This window comes from Loxodonta africana, chromosome 7 (assembly GCF_030014295.1).
Source record: "Loxodonta africana isolate mLoxAfr1 chromosome 7, mLoxAfr1.hap2, whole genome shotgun sequence".
NCBI classification, from domain to species: domain Eukaryota; kingdom Metazoa; phylum Chordata; class Mammalia; order Proboscidea; family Elephantidae; genus Loxodonta; species Loxodonta africana.
Window position 1 is genome coordinate 136,189,607 of NC_087348.1, and position 18,922 is coordinate 136,208,528.

Consider the following 18,922-nt stretch of genomic DNA (forward strand, 5'->3'; position numbering starts at 1 on the left):
CTTAAACCCCTAACAACAAACAACCCTAAACCCCTAACAACAAACAACACTAACACCCTAACAACAAAAACCACCAAACCCCAACAAGAAACAACACTAAACCCCTAACAACAAACACTAACCCCCTAACAACAAACAACACTAAACCCCTAACAAGAAACTAACCTAACCCTGTAACAACAAACAACCCTAACATCCTAACAACAAACATCCTTAACCCCCTAACAACAAACAACCCTAAACCCCTAACAACAAACAATCCTAACCCCCTAACAACCAACAACGCACACGCCCTAACCACAAACAACACTAACACCCTAACCACAAACAACACTAACCCCGTAAGAACAAACAACACTAACCCCCTAACCACAAACAACACTAACACGCTAACAACAAAAACTACTAAACCCCAAAAAGAAACAACCCTAAACCCCTAACAACAAACACTAACCCCCTAACAACAAACAACACTAAACCCCTAACAAGAAACTAACCTAACCCTGTAAAAACAAACAACCCTAACCTCCTAACAACAAACAACCCTAACCCCCTAACAAACAACAACACTAATCCCCTAACCACAAACAACACTTACACTCTAACAACAAAAACTACTAAACCCCAACAAGAAACAACACTAAACCCCTAACAACAAACACTAACCCCCTAACAACAAACAACACTAAACCCCTAACAAGAAACGAACCTAACCCTGTAACAACAAACAGCCCTAACCTCCTAACAACAAACAACCTTAACCCCCTAACAACAAACAACCCTAAACCCCTAAGAACAAACAATCCTAACCCCCTAACAACCGACAACTCTCACCCCCTAACCACAAACAACACTAACACCCTAACCACAAACAACACTAACCCCGTAAGAACAAACAACACTAACCCCCTAACCACAAACAACACTAACACCCTAACAATAAAAACTACTAAACCCCCACAAGAAACAACCCTAAACCCCTAACAACAAACACTAACCCCCTAACAACAAACAACACTAAACCCCTAACAAGAAACTAACCTAAACCCGTAACAACAAACAACCCTTACCTCCTAACCACAAACAACCTTAAACCCCTAACAACAAACAACCCTAAACCCCTAACAACAAACAACACTAACACCCTAACAACAAAAACCACTAAACCCCAACAAGAAACAACACTAAACCCCTAACAACAAACACTAACCCCCTAACAACAAACAACACTAAACCCCTAACAAGAAACTAACCTAACCCTGTAACAACAAACAACCCTAACCTCCTAACAACAAACAACCTTAACCCCCTAATAACAAACATCTATAAACCCCTAACAACAAACAATTCTAACCCCCTAACAACCAACAACGCTCACCCCCAACCACAAACAACACTAACACCCTAACCACAAAAACACTAACCCCGTAAGAACAAACAACACTAACACCCTAACAACAAACAACCTTAAACCCCTAACAACAAACAACACTAAACCCCTAACAACGAACAACACTAACACCCTAACAACAAAAACCACTAAACCCCAACAAGAAACAACACTAAACCCCTAACAACAAACACTAACCCTCTAACAACAAACAACACTAAACCCCTAACAAGAAACTAACCTAAACCTGTAACAACAAACAACCCTAACCTCCTAACAACAAACAAACCTAACCCCCAACAAACAACAACACTAACCCCCTAACCACAAACAACACTAACACCCTAACAACAAAAACTACTAAACCCCAACAAGAAGCAAACCTAAACCCCTAACAACAAACACTAACCCCCTAACAACAAACAACACTAAACCCCTAACAAGAAACTAACCTAACCCTGTAACAACAAACAACCCTAACCTCCTAACAACAAACAACCTTAACCCCCTAACAACAAACAACCCTAAACCCCTAACAACAAACAATCCTAACCCCCTAACAACCAACAACGCACACCCCCTAACCACAAACAACACTAACACCCTAAACACAAACAACACTAACCCCGTAAGAACAAACAACACTAACCCCCTAAGAACAAAGAACACTAACACCCTAACAACAAAAACCACTAAACCCAACAAGAAACAACCCTAAACCCCTAACAACAAACACTAAACCACTAACAACAAACAACACTAAACCCCTAACAAGAAACTAACCTAACCCCATAACAACAAACAACCCTAACCTCCTAACAACAAACAACCTTAAACCCCTAACAACAAACAACCCTAAACCCCTAACAACAAACAACACTAACACCCTAACAACAAAAACCACTAAACCCCAACAAGAAACAACACTAAATCCCTAACAACAAACACTAACCCCCTAACAACAAACAACACTAAACCGCTAACAAGAAACTAACCTAACCGTGTAACAACAAACAACCCTAACCTCCTAACAAAAAACAACCCTAAAACCCTAACAAACAACAACACTAACTCCCTAACCACAGACAACACTAACACCCTAGCAACAAAAACTACTAAACCCCAACAAGAAACAACCCTAAACCCCTAACAACAAACACTAACCCCCTAACAACAAACAACACTAAACCCCTAACAAGATACTAACCTAACCCTGTAACAACAAACAGCCCTAACCTCCTAACAACAAACCACCTTAACCCCCTAACAACAAACAACCCTAAACCCCTAACAACAAACAATCCTAACCCCCTAACAACCAACAACTCTCACCCCCTAACCACAAACAACACTAACACCCTAACCACAAACAACACTAACCCCGTAAGAACAAACAACACTAACCCCCTAACCACAAACAACACTAACACCCTAACAACAAAAACTACTAAACCCCAAAAAGAAACAACCCTAAACCCCTAACAACAAACACTAACCCCCTAACAACAAACAACACTAAACCCCTAACAAGAAACTAAACTAACCCTGTAACAACAAACAACCCTAACCTCCTAACAACAAACAACCCTAAACCCCTAACAACAAACAATCCTAACCCCCTAACAACCAACAACGCACACCCCCTAACCACAAACAACACTAACACCCTAACCACAAACAACACTAACCCCGTAAGAACAAACAACACTAACCCCCTAACAACAAAGAACACTAACACCCTAACAACAAAAACCACTAAACCCAACAAGAAACAACCCTAAACCCCTAACAACAAACACTAAACCACTAACAACAAACAACACTAAACCCCTAACAAGAAACTAACCTAACCCCATAACAACAAACAACCCTAACCTCCTAACAACAAACAACCTTAAACCCCTAACAACAAACAACCCTAAACCCCTAACAACAAACAACACTAACACCCTAACAACAAAAACCACTAAACCCCAACAAGAAACAACACTAAATCCCTAACAACAAACACTAACCCCCTAACAACAAACAACACTAAACCGCTAACAAGAAACTAACCTAACCGTGTAACAACAAACAACCCTAACCTCCTAACAAAAAACAACCCTAAAACCCTAACAAACAACAACACTAACTCCCTAACCACAGACAACACTAACACCCTAGCAACAAAAACTACTAAACCCCAACAAGAAACAACCCTAAACCCCTAACAACAAACACTAACCCCCTAACAACAAACAACACTAAACCCCTAACAAGATACTAACCTAACCCTGTAACAACAAACAGCCCTAACCTCCTAACAACAAACCACCTTAACCCCCTAACAACAAACAACCCTAAACCCCTAACAACAAACAATCCTAACCCCCTAACAACCAACAACTCTCACCCCCTAACCACAAACAACACTAACACCCTAACCACAAACAACACTAACCCCGTAAGAACAAACACTAACCCCCTAACCACAAACAACACTAACACCCTAACAACAAAAACTACTAAACCCCAAAAAGAAACAACCCTAAACCCCTAACAACAAACACTAACCCCCTAACAACAAACAACACTAAACCCCTAACAAGAAACTAAACTAACCCTGTAACAACAAACAACCCTAACCTCCTAACAACAAACAACCCTAAACCCCTAACAACAAACAATCCTAACCCCATAACAACCAACAACGCACACCCCCTAACCACAAACAACACTAACACCCTAACCACAAACAACACTAACCCCGTAAGAACAAACAACACTAACCCCCTAACAACAAAGAACACTAACACCCTAACAACAAAAACCACTAAACCCAACAAGAAACAACCCTAAACCCCTAACAACAAACACTAACCCCCTAACAACAAACAACACTAAACCCCTAACAAGATACTAACCTAACCCTGTAACAACAAACAGCCCTAACCTCCTAACAACAAACCACCTTAACCCCCTAACAACAAACAACCCTAAACCCCTAACAACAAACAATCCTAACCCCCTAACAACCAACAACTCTCACCCCCTAACCACAAACAACACTAACACCCTAACCACAAACAACACTAACCCCGTAAGAACAAACAACACTAACCCCCTAACCACAAACAACACTAACACCCTAACAACAAAAACTACTAAACCCCAAAAAGAAACAACCCTAAACCCCTAACAACAAACACTAACCCCCTAACAACAAACAACACTAAACCCCTAACAAGAAACTAAACTAACTCTGTAACAACAAACAACCCTAACCTCCTAACAACAAACAACCTTAAACCCCTAACAACAAACAACCCTAAACCACTAACAACAAAAAACACTAACACCCTAACAACAAAAAACACTAAACCCCATCAAGAAACAACACTAAACCCCTAACAACAAACACTAACCCCCTAACAACAAACAACACTAAACCCCTAACAAGAAACTAACCTAACCCTGTAACAACAAACAACCCTAACATCCTAACAACAAACATCCTTAACCCCCTAACAACAAACAACCCTAAACCCCTAACAACAAACAATCCTAACCCCCTAACAACCAACAACGCACACGCCCTAACCACAAACAACACTAACACCCTAACCACAAACAACACTAACCCCGTAAGAACAAACTACACTAACCCGCTAACAACAAACAACACTAACACCCTAACAACAAAAACTACTAAACCCCAACAAGAAACAACCCTAATTCCCTAACAACAAACACTAACCCCCTAACAACAAACAACAGTAAACCCCTAACAAGAAACTAACCTAACCCCGTAACAACAAACAACACTAACATCCTAACAACAAACATCCTTAACCCCCTAACAACAAACAACCCTAAACCCCTAACAACAAACAATCCTAACCCCCTAACAACCAACAACGCACACCCCCTAACCACAAACAACACTAACACCCTAACCACAAACAACACTAACCCCGTAAGAACAAACTACACTAACCCGATAACAACAAACAACACTAACACCCTAACAACAAAAACTACTAAACCCCAACAAGAAACAACCCTAAACCCCTAACAACAAACACTAACCCCCTAACAACAAACAACACTAAACCCCTAACAAGAAACTAACCTAACCCCGTAACAACAAACAACCCTAACCTCCTAACAACAAACAACCTTAAACCCCTAACAACAAACAACACTAAACCCCTAACAACAAACAACACTAACACCCTAACAACAAAAACCACTAAACCCCAACAAGAAACAACACTAAACCCCTAACAACAAACACTAACCCCCAACAACAAACGACACTAAACCCCTAACAAGAAACTAACCTAACCCTGTAACAACAAACAACCCTAACCTCCTAACAACAAACAACCTTAACCCCCTAACAACAAACAACCCTAAACCCCTAACAACAAACAATCCTAACCCCCTTACAACCAACAACGCTCACCCCCTAACCACAAACAACACTAACACCCTAACCACAAACAACACTAACCCCGTAAGAACAAACAACACTAACCCCCTAACAACAAAACAACACTAACACCCTAACAACAAAAACTACTAAACCCCAACAAGAAACAACCCTAAACCCCTAACAACAAACACTAATCCCCTAACAACAAACAACACTAAACCCCTAACAAGAAACTAACCTAACCCCGTAACAACAAACAACCCTAACCTCCTAACAACAACCTTAAACCCCTAACAACAAACAACCCTAAACCCCTAACAACAAACAACACTAACACCCTAACAATAAAAACCACTAAACCCCAACAAGAAACAACACTAAACCCCTAACAACAAACACTAACCCCCTAACAACAAACAACACTAAACCCCTAACAAGAAACTAACCTAACCCTGTAACAACAAACAGCCCTAACCTCCTAACAACAAACAACCTTAACCCCCTAACAAACAACAACACTAACCCCCTAACCACAAACAACACTAACACCCTAACAACAAAAACTACTAAACCCCAACAAGAAACAGCCCTAAACCCCTAACAACAAACACTAACCCCCTAACAACAAAAAACACTAAACTCCTAACAAGAAACTAACCTAACCCCGTAACAACAAACAACCCTAACCTCCTAACAACAAACAATCTTAAACCCCTAACAACAAACAACCCTAAACCCCTAACAACAAACAACACTAACACCCTAACAACAAAAACCACTAAACTCCAACAAGAAACAACACTAAACCCCAAGCAACAAACACTAACCCCCTAACAACAAACAACACTAAACCCCTAACAAGAAACTAACCTAACCCTGTAAAAAAAAGATCCCTAACCTCCTAACAACAAACAACCTTAACCCCCTGACAACAAACAACCCTAAACCCCTAACAACAAACCATCCTAACCCCCTAACAAACAACAACGCACACCCCCTAACCACAAACAACACTAACACCCTAACCACAAACAACACTAACCCCGTAAGAACAAACAACACTAACCCCCTAACAACAAACAATACTAACACCCTAACAACAAAAACTACTAAACCCCAACAAGAAACAACCCTAAACCCCTAACAACAAACACTAACCCCCTAACAACAAACAACACTAAACCCGTAACAAGAAACTAACCTATCCCTGTAAAAACAAACAACCCTAACCTCCTAACAACAAACAACCCTATCCCCCTAACAAACAACAACACTAACCTCCTAACCACAAACAACACTAACACTCTAACACCAAAAACTACTAAACCCCAACAAGAAACAACCCTAAACCCCTAACAACAAACACTAACCCCCTAACAACAAACAACACTAAACCCCTAACAAGAAACTAACCTAACCCCGTAACAACAAACAACCCTAACCTCCTAACAGCAAACAACGTTAAACCCCTAAGAACAAACAACCCTCAACCCCTAACAGCAAACAACACTAACACCCTAACAACAAAAACCACTAAACCCCAACAAGAAACAACACTAAACCCCTAACAACAAACACTAACCCCCTAACAACAAACAACACTAAACCCCTAACAAGAAACTAACCTAACCCTGTAACAACAAACAGCCCTAACCACCTAACAACAAACAACCTTAACCCCCTAACAACAAACAACCCTAAACCCCTAACAACAAACAATCCTAACCCCCTAACAACCAACAACGCACACCCCCTATCCACAAACAACACTAACCCCCTAACAACAATCAACACTAACACCCTAAACACAAACAACACTAACCCCGTAAGAACAAACAACACTAACCCCCTAACCACAAACAACACTAACACCCTAACAACAAAAACTACTATACCCCAAAAAGAAACAACCCTAAACCCCTAACAACAAACACTAAAACCCTAACAACAAAAAACACTAAACCCCTAACAAGAAACTAACCCAACCCCGTAACAACAAACAACCCTAACCCCCTAACAACAAACAACCCTAAACCCCTAACAACAAACAACCCTAAGCTTCTAACAACAAACAACCCTAACCGCCTAACAAACAACAACACTAACCCCCTAACCACAAACAACACTAACACCCTAACAACAAAAACTACTAAACTCCAACAAGAAACAACCCTAAACCCCTAATAACAAACACAACCCCCTGACAACAAACAACCCTAAACCCCTAACAACAAACAACACTAACACGCTAACAACAAAAACCACTAAACCCCAACAAGAAACAAAACTAAACCCGTAACAACAAACACTAACTCCCTAACAACAAACAACACTAAACCCCTAACAAGAAACTAACCTAACCCTGTAACAACAAACAACCCTAACATCCTAACAACAAACATCCTTAACCCCCTAACAACAAACAACCCTAAACCCCTAACAACAAACAATCCTAACCCCCTAACAACCAACAACGCACACCCCCTAACCACAAACAACACTAACACCCTAACCACAAACAACACTAACCCCGTAAGAACAAACTACACTAACCCCCTAACAACAAACAACGCTAACACCCTAACAACAAAAACTACTAAACCCCAACAAGAAACAACCCTAAACCCCTAACAACAAACACTAACCCCCTAACAACAAACAACACTAAACCCCTAACAATAAAGTAACCTAACCCCGTAACAACAAACAACCCTAACCTCCTAACAACAAACAACCTTAAACCCCTAACAACAAACAACCCTAAACCCCTAACAACAAAAAACACTAACACCCTAACAACAAAAACCACCAAACCCCAACAAGAAACAACACTAAACCCCTAACACCAAACACTAACCCCCTAACAACAAACAACACTAAACCCCTAACAAGAAACTAACCTAACCCTGTAACAACAAACAACCCTAACCTCCTAACAACAAACAACCTTAACCCCCTAACAACAAACAACCCTAAACCCCTAACAACAAACAATCCTAACCCCCTAACAACCAACAACGCTCACCCCATAACCACAAACAACACTAACACCCTAACCACAAACAACACTAACATTGTAAGAACAAACAACTCTAACCCCCTAACAACAAACAACACTAACACCCTAACAACCAAAACTACTAAACCCCAACAAGAAACAACCCTAAACCCCTAACAACAAACACTAACCCCCTAACAACAAACAACACTAAACCCCTAAGAAGAAACTAACCTAAACCCGTAACAACAAACAACCCTAACCTCCTAACAACAAACAACCTTAAACCCCTAACTACAAACAACCCTAAACCCCTAACAACAAACAACACTAACACCCTAACAACAAAAACCACTAAACCCCAACAAGAAACAACACTAAACCCCTAAGAACAAACACTAACCCCCTAACAACAAACAACACTAAACCCCTAACAAGAAACTAACCTAACCCTGTAAAAACAAACAGCCCTAACCTCCTAACAACAAACAACCTTAACCCCCTAACAAACAACAACACTAACCCCCTAACCACAAACAACACTAACACCCTAACAACAAAAACTACTAAACCCCAACAAGAAACAGCCCTAAACCCCTAACAACAAACACTAACCCCCTAACAACAAAAAACACTAAACTCCTAACAAGAAACTAACCTAACCCCGTAACAACAAACAACCCTAACCTCCTAACAACAAACAATCTTAAACCCCTAACAACAAACAACCCTAAACCCCTAACAACAAACAACACTAACACCCTAACAACAAAAACCACTAAACCCCAACAAGAAACAACACTAAACCCCTAGCAACAAACACTAACCCCCTAACAACAAACAACACTAAACCCCTAACAAGAAACTAACCTAACCCTGTAAAAAAAAGATCCCTAACCTCCTAACAACAAACAACCTTAACCCCCTGACAACAAACAACCCTAAACCCCTAACAACAAACCATCCTAACCCCCTAACAAACAACAACGCACACCCCCTAACCACAAACAACACTAACACCCTAACCACAAACAACACTAACCCCGTAAGAACAAACAACACTAACCCCCTAACAACAAACAATACTAACACCCTAACAACAAAAACTACTAAACCCCAACAAGAAACAACCCTAAACCCCTAACAACAAACACTAACCCCCTAACAACAAACAACACTAAACCCGTAACAAGAAACTAACCTAACCCTGTAAAAACAAACAACCCTAACCTCCTAACAACAAACAACCCTATCCCCCTAAAAGACAACAACACTAACCCCCTAACCACAAACAACACTAACACTCTAACACCAAAAACTACTAAACCCCAACAAGAAACAACCCTAAACCCCTAACAACAAACACTAACCCCCTAACAACAAACAACACTAAACCCCTAACAAGAAACTAACCTAACCCCGTAACAACAAACAACCCTAACCTCCTAACAGCAAACAACCTTAAACCCCTAAGAACAAACAACCCTCAACCCCTAACAGCAAACAACACTAACACCCTAACAACAAAAACCACTAAACCCCAACAAGAAACAACACTAAACCCCTAACAACAAACACTAACCCCCTAACAACAAACAACACTAAACCCCTAACAAGAAACTAATCTAACCCTGTAACAACAAACAGCCCTAACCTCCTAACAAGAAACCACCTTAACCCCCTAACAACAAACAACCCTAATCCCTAACAACAAACAATCCTAACCCCCTAACAACCAACAACGCTCACCCCCTAACAACAAACAACTCTAACACCCTAACCACAAAAACACTAACCCCGTAAGAACAATCAACACTAACCCCCTAACAACAAACAACCTTAAACCCCTAACAACAAACAACACTAAACCCCTAACAACAAACAACACTAACACCCTAACAACAAAAACCACTAAACCCCAACAAGAAACAACACTAAACCTCTAACAACAAACACTAACCCTCTAACAACAAACAACACTAAACCCCTAACAAGAAACTAACCTAACCCTGTAACAACAAACAACCTTAACCTCCTAACAACAAACAAACCTAACCCCCAACAAACAGCAACACTAACCCCCTAACCACAAACAACACTAACACCCTAACAACAAAAACTACTAAACCCCAACAAGAAGCAAACCTAAACCCCTAACAACAAACAAAACTAAACCCCTAACAAGAAACTAACCTAACCCCGTAACAACAAACAACCCTTACCTCCTAACAACAAACAACCTTAAACCCCTAAAAACAAACAACCCTAAACCCCTAACAACAAACAGCACTAACACCCTAACCACAAAAACCACTAAACCCCAACAAGAAACAACACTAAACCCCTACCAACAAACACTAACCCCCTAACAACAAACAACACTAAACCCCTAACAAGAAACTAACCTAACCCTGTAACAACAAACAGCCCTAACCTCCTAACAACAAACCACCTTAAACCCCTAACAACAAACAACCCTAACCCCTAACAACAAACTATCCTAACCCCCTAACAACCAACAACTCTCACCCCCTAACCACAAACAACACTAACACCCTAACCACAAACAACACTAACCCCGTAAGAACAAACAACACTAACCCCCTAACCACAAACAACACTAACACCCTAACAACAAAAATTACTAAACTCCAAAAAGAAACAACCCTAAACCCCTAACAACAAACACTAACGAACTAACAACAAACAACACTAAACCCCTAACAAGAAACTAACCTAACCCTGTAACAACAAACAACCCTAACCTCCTAACAACAAACAACCTTAACCCCCTAACAACAAGCAACCCTAAACCCCTAACAACAAACAATCCTAACCCCCTAACAACCAACAACGCACACCCCCTATCCACAAACAACACTAACCCCCTAACCACAAACAACACTAACACCCTAACAACAAGAACTACTAAACCCCAACAAGAAACAACCCTAAACCCCTAACAACAAACACTAACCCCCTAACAACAAACAACACTAAACCCCTAACAAGAAACTAACCTAAACCCGTAACAACAAACAACCCTAACCTCCTAACAACAAACAACCTTAAACCCGTAACAACAAACAACCCTAAACCCCTAACAACAAACAACACTAACACCCTAACAACAAAAACCATTAAACCCCAACAAGAAACAACACTAAACCCCTAACAACAAACACTAACCCCCTAACAACAAACAACACTAAACCCCTAACAATAAACTAACCTAACATTGTAACAACAAACAACCCTAACCTCCTAACAACAAACAACCCTAACCCCCTAACAAACAACAACACTAAGCCCCTAACCACAAACAACACTAACACCCTAACAACTAAAACTACTAAACCCCAACAAGAAACAACCCTAAACCCCTAACAACAAACACTAACCCCCTAACAACAAACAACACTAAACCCCTAACAAGAAACTAACCTAACCCCGTAACAACAAACAACCCTAACCTCCTAACAACAAACAACCTTAAACCCCTAACAACAAACAACCCTAAACACCTAACAACAAACAACACTAACACCCTAACAACAAAAACCACTAAACCCCAACAAGAAACAACACTAAACCCCTAACAACAAACACTAACCTCCTAACAACAAACAACACTAAACCCCTAACAAGAAACTAACCTAACCCTGTAACAACAAACAACCCTAACCTCCTAACAACAAACAACCTTAACCCCCTAACAACAAACAACCCTAAACCCCTAACAACAAACAATCCTAACCCCCTAACAACCAACAACGCTCATCCTCTAACCACAAACAACACTAACACCCTAAGCAAAAACAAGACAAACCCCGTAAGAACAAACAACACTAACCCCCTAACAACAAACAACACTAACACCCTAACAACAAAAACTACTAAACCCCAAGAAGAAACAACCCTAAACCCCTAACAACAAACACTAACCCCCTAACAACAAACAACACTAAACCCCTAACAAGAAACTAACCTAAACCCGTAACAACAAACAACCCTAACCTCCTAACAACAAACAACCTTAAACCCCTAACAACAAACAACCCTAAACCCCTAACAACAAACAACACTAACACCCTAACAACAAAAACCACTAAACCCCAACAAGAAACAACACTAAACCCCTAACAACAAACACTAACCCCCTAACAACAAACAACACTAAACCCCTAACAAGAAACTAAAATAACCCTGTAACAACAAAGAATCCAAACCTCCTAACAACAAACAACCCTAACCCCCTAACAAACAACAACACTAAGCCCCTAACCACAAGCAACACTAACACCCTAACAACTAAAACTATTAAACCCCAACAACAAACAACCCTAAACCCCTAACAAGAAATACTAACCCCCTAACAACAAACAACACTAAACCCCTAACAAGAAACTAACCAAACCCCGTAACAACAAACAACCCTAACCTCCTAACAACAAACAACCTTAAACCCCTAACAACAAACAACCCTAAACACCTAACAACAAACAACACTAACACCCTAACAACAAAAACCACTAAACCCCAACAAGAAACAACACTAAACCCCTAACAACAAACACTAACCCCCTAACAACAAACAACACTAAACCCCTAACAAGAAACTAACCTAACCCTGTAACAACAAACAACCCTAACCTCCTAACAACAAACAACCTTAACCCCCTAATAACAAACAACTATAAACCCCTAACAACAAACAATTCTAACCACCTAACAACCAACAACGCTCACCCCCTAACCACAAACAACACTAACACCCTAATCACAAAAACACTAACCCCGTAAGAACAAACAACACTAACCCCCTAACAACAAACAATACTAACACCCTAACAACAAAAACTACTAAACCCCAACAAGAAACAACCCTAAACCCCTAACAACAAACACTAACCCCCTAACAACAAAAAACACTAAACCCCTAAGAAGAAACTAACCTAACCCCGTAACAACAAACAACCCTAAACCCCTAACAACAAACAACCATAACCTTCTAACAACAAGCAACCCTAACCCCCTAACAAACAACACTAACCCCCTAACCACAAACAACACTAACATCCTAACCACAAACAACACTAACACCCTAACAACAAAAACTACTAAACCCCAACAAGCAACAACCCTAAACCCCTAACAACAAACACTAACCCCCTAACAACAAACAACACTAAACCCCTAACAAGTAACTTACCTAACCCCGTAACAACAAACAACCCTAACCTCCTAACAACAAACAACCTTAAACCCCTAACAACAAACAACCCTAAACCCCTAACAACAAACAACACTAACACCCTAACAACAAAAACCACTAAACCCCAACAAGAAACAACCCTAAACCCCTAACAACAAACACTAACCCCCTAACAACAAACAACACTAAACCCCTAACAAGAAACTAACCTAACCCCGTAACAACAAACAACCCTAACCTCCTAACAGCAAACAACCTCAAACCCCTAACAACAAACAACCCTAAACCCCTAACAACAAACAATCCTAACCCCCTAACAACCAACAACTCTCACCCCCTAACCACAAACAACACTAACACCCTAACAACAAACAACACTAACCCCGTAAGAACAAACAACACTAACCCCCTAACCACAAACAACACTAACAGCCTAACAACAAAAACTACTAAACTCCAAAAAGAAACAACCCTAAACCCCTAACAACAAACACTAACCCCCTAACAACAAACAACACTAAACCCCTAACCAGAAACTAACCTAACCCTTTAACAACAAACAACCCTAACCTCCTAACAACAAACAACCTTAAACCCCTAACAACAAACAACCCTAAACCCCTAGCAACAAAATACACTAACACCCTAACAACAAAAAACACTAAACCCCAACAAGAAACAACACTAAACCCCTAACAACAAACACTAACCCCCAGCAACAAACAACACTAAACCCCTAACAAGAAACTAACCTAACCCTGTAACAACAAACAACCCTAACCTCCTAAGAAAAAACAACCTTAACCCCCTAACAACAAACAACCCTAAAACCCTAACAACAAACAATCCTAACCCCCTAACAACCAACAACGCACACCCCCTATCCACAAACAACACTAACCCCCGAACAACAAACAACACTAACACCCTAACAATAAGAACTACTAAACCCCAACAAGAAACAACCCTAAACCCCTAACAACAAACACTAACCCCCTAACAACAAACAACACTAAACCCCTAACAAGAAACTAACCTAAACCCGTAACAACAAACAACCCTAACCTCCTAACAACAAACAACCTTAAACCCCTAACAACAAACAACCCTAAACCCCTAACAACAAACAACACTAACACCCTAACAACAAAAGCCACTAAACCCCAACAAGAAACAACACTAAACCCCTAACAACAAACACTAACCCCCTAACAACAAACAACACTAAACCCCTAACAAGAAACTAACCTAACCCTGTAACAACAAACAACCCTAACCTCCTAACAACAAACAACCTTAACCCCCTAACAACAAACAACCCTAAACCCCTAACAACAAACAATCCTAACCCCCTAACAACCAACAACGCACACCCCCTAACCACAAACAACACTAACACCCTAACCACAAACAACACTAACCCCCTAACAACAAAGAACACTAACACGCTAACAACAAAAACCACTAAACCCAACAAGAAACAACCCTAAACCCCTAACAACAAACACTAACCCCCTAACAACAAACAACACTAAACCCCTAACAAGAAACTAACCTAACCCCATAACAACAAACAACCCTAACCTCCTAACAACAAACAACCTTAAACCCCTAACAACAAACAACCCTAAACCCTAACAACAAACAACACTAACACCCTAACAACAAACAACACTAACACCCTAACAACAAAAACCACTAAACCCCAACAAGAAACAACACTAAACCCCTAACAACAAACACTAACCCCCTAACAACAAACAACACTAAACCCCTAACAAGAAAATAACCTAACCCTGTAACAACAAACAACCCTAACCTCCTAACAAAAAACAACCCTAAAACCCTAACAAACAACAACACTAACTCCCTAACCACAAACAACACTAACACCCTAGCAACAAAAACTACTAAACCCCAACAAGAAACAACCCTAAACCCCTAACAACAAACACTAACTCCCTAACAACAAACAACACTAAACCCCTAACAAGAAACTAACCTAACCCCGTAACAACAAACAACCCTAACCTCCTAACAACAAACAACTTTAAACCCCTAACAACAAAGAACCCTAAACCCCTAACAACAAACAACACTAACACCCTAACAACAAAAACTACTAAACCCCAACAAGAAACAACACTAAACCCCTAACAACAAACACTAACATCCTAACAACAAACAACACTAAACCCCTAACAAGAAACTAACCGTACCCTGTAACAACAAACAACCCTAACCTCCTAACAACAAACAACCTTAACCCCCTAACAACAAACAACCCTAAACCCCTAACAACAAACAATCCTAACCCCCTAACAACCAACAACTCTCACCCCTAACCGCAAACTACACTAACACCCTAACCACAAACAACACTAACCCCGTAAGAACAAACAACACTAACCCCCTAACCACAAACAACACTAACACCCTAACAACAAAAACTACTATACCCCAACAAGAAACAACCCTAAACCCCTAACAACAAACACTAACCCCCTAACAACAAAAAACACTAAACCCCTAACAAGAAAGTAACCTAACCCCGTAACAACAAACAACCCTAAACCCCTAACAAAAAACAACCACAACCTTCTAACAACAAAAAACCCTAACCCCCTAACAAACAACAACACTAACCCCCTAACCACAAACAACACTAACACCCTAACCACAAACAACACTAACACCCTAACAACAAAAACTACTAAACCAAAACAAGAAACAACCCTAAACCCCTAACAACAAACACTAACCCCCTAACAGCAAACAACACTAAACCCCTAACAAGAAACTAACCTAACCCCCTAACAACCAACAACGCACACCCCCTAACCACAAACAACACTAACACCCTAACCACAAACAACACTAACCCCGTAAGAACAAACTACACTAAGCCCCTAACAACAAACAACACTAACACCCTAACAACAAAAACCACTGAACCCAACAAGAAACAACCCTAAACCCCTAACAATAAACACTAACCCCCTAACAACAAACAACACTAAACCCCTAACAAGTAACTTACCTAACCCCGTAACAACAAACAACCCTAACCTCCTAACAACAAACAACCTTAAACCCCTAACAACAAACAACCCTAAACCCCTAACAACAAACAACACTAACACCCTAACAACAAAAACCACTAAACCCCAACAAGAAACAACACTAAACCCCTAACAACAAACACTAACCCCCTAACAACAAACAACACTAAACCCCTAACAAGAAACTAACCTAACCCTGTAAAAACAAACAACCCTAACCTCCTAACAACAAACAACCCTAACCCCCTAACAAACAACAACACTAAACCCCTAACCACAAACAACACTTACACCCTAACAACAAAAACTACTAAACCCCAACAAGAAACAACCCTAAACCCCTAACAACAAACACTAACCCCCTAACAACAAACAACACTAAACCCCTAACAAGAAACTAACCTAACCCCGTAACAACAAACAACCCTAACCTCCTAACAGCAAACAACCTTAAACCCCTAACAACAAACAACCCTAAACCCCTAACAACAAACAACACTAACACCCTAACAACAAAAACCACTAAACTCCAACAAGAAACAACACTAAACCCCTAACAACAAACACTAACCCCCTAACAACAAACAACACTAAACCCCTAACAAGAAACTAACCTAACCCTGTAACAACAAACAGCCCTAACCTCCTAACAACAAACCACCTTAACCCCCTAACAACAAACAACCCTAAACCCCTAACAACAAACAATCCCAACCCCCTAACAACCAACTCTCACCCCCTAACCACAAACAACACTAACACCCTAACAACAAAAACTACTAAACCCCAACAAGAAAAAACCCTAAACCCCTAACAACAAACACTCACTAACCCCCTAAGAACAAACAACACTAAACCCCTAACAAGAAACTAACCTAACCCCGTAACAACAAACAACCCTAACCTCCTAACAAAAAACAACCCTAACCCCCTAACAAACAACAACACGAACCCCCTAACCACAAACAACACTAACACCCTAACAACAAAAATTACTAAACCCCAACAAGAAACAACCCTAAACCCCTAACAACAAACACTAACCCCCTAACAACAAAAAACACTAAACCCCTAACAAGAAACTAACCTAACCCCGTAACAACAAACAACCCTAACCTCGTAACAACAAACAACCTTAAACCCCTAACAACAAACAACCGTAAACACCTAACAACAAACAACACTAACACCCTAACAACAAAAACCACTAAACCCCAACAACAAACAACACTAAACCCCTAACAACAAACACTAACCCCCTAACAACAAACAACACTAAACCCCTAACAAGAAACTAACCTAACCCTGTAACAACAAATATGCCTAACCTCCTAACAACAAACGACCTTAACCCCCTAACAACAAACAACCCTAAACCTCTAACAACAAACAATCCTAACCCCCTAACAACCAACAACGCTCACCCCCTAACCACAAGCAACACTAACACCCTAACCACAAACAACACTAACACCCTAACCACAAACAACACTAACACCCTAACAACAAAAACTACTAAACCCCAACAAGAAACAACCCTAAACCCCTAACAACAAACACTAACCCCCTAACAACAAACAAACCTAAACCCCTAACAACAAACAACACTAACACCCTAACAACAAAAACCACTAAACCCCAACAAGAAACAACACTAAACTCCTAACAACAAACACTAACCCCCTAACAACAAACAACACTAAACCCCTAACAAGAAACTAACCTAACCCTGTAAAAACAAACAACCCTAACCTCCTAACAACAAACAACCCTAACCCCCTAACAAACAACAACACTAATCCCCTAACCACAAACAACACTTACACTCTAACAACAA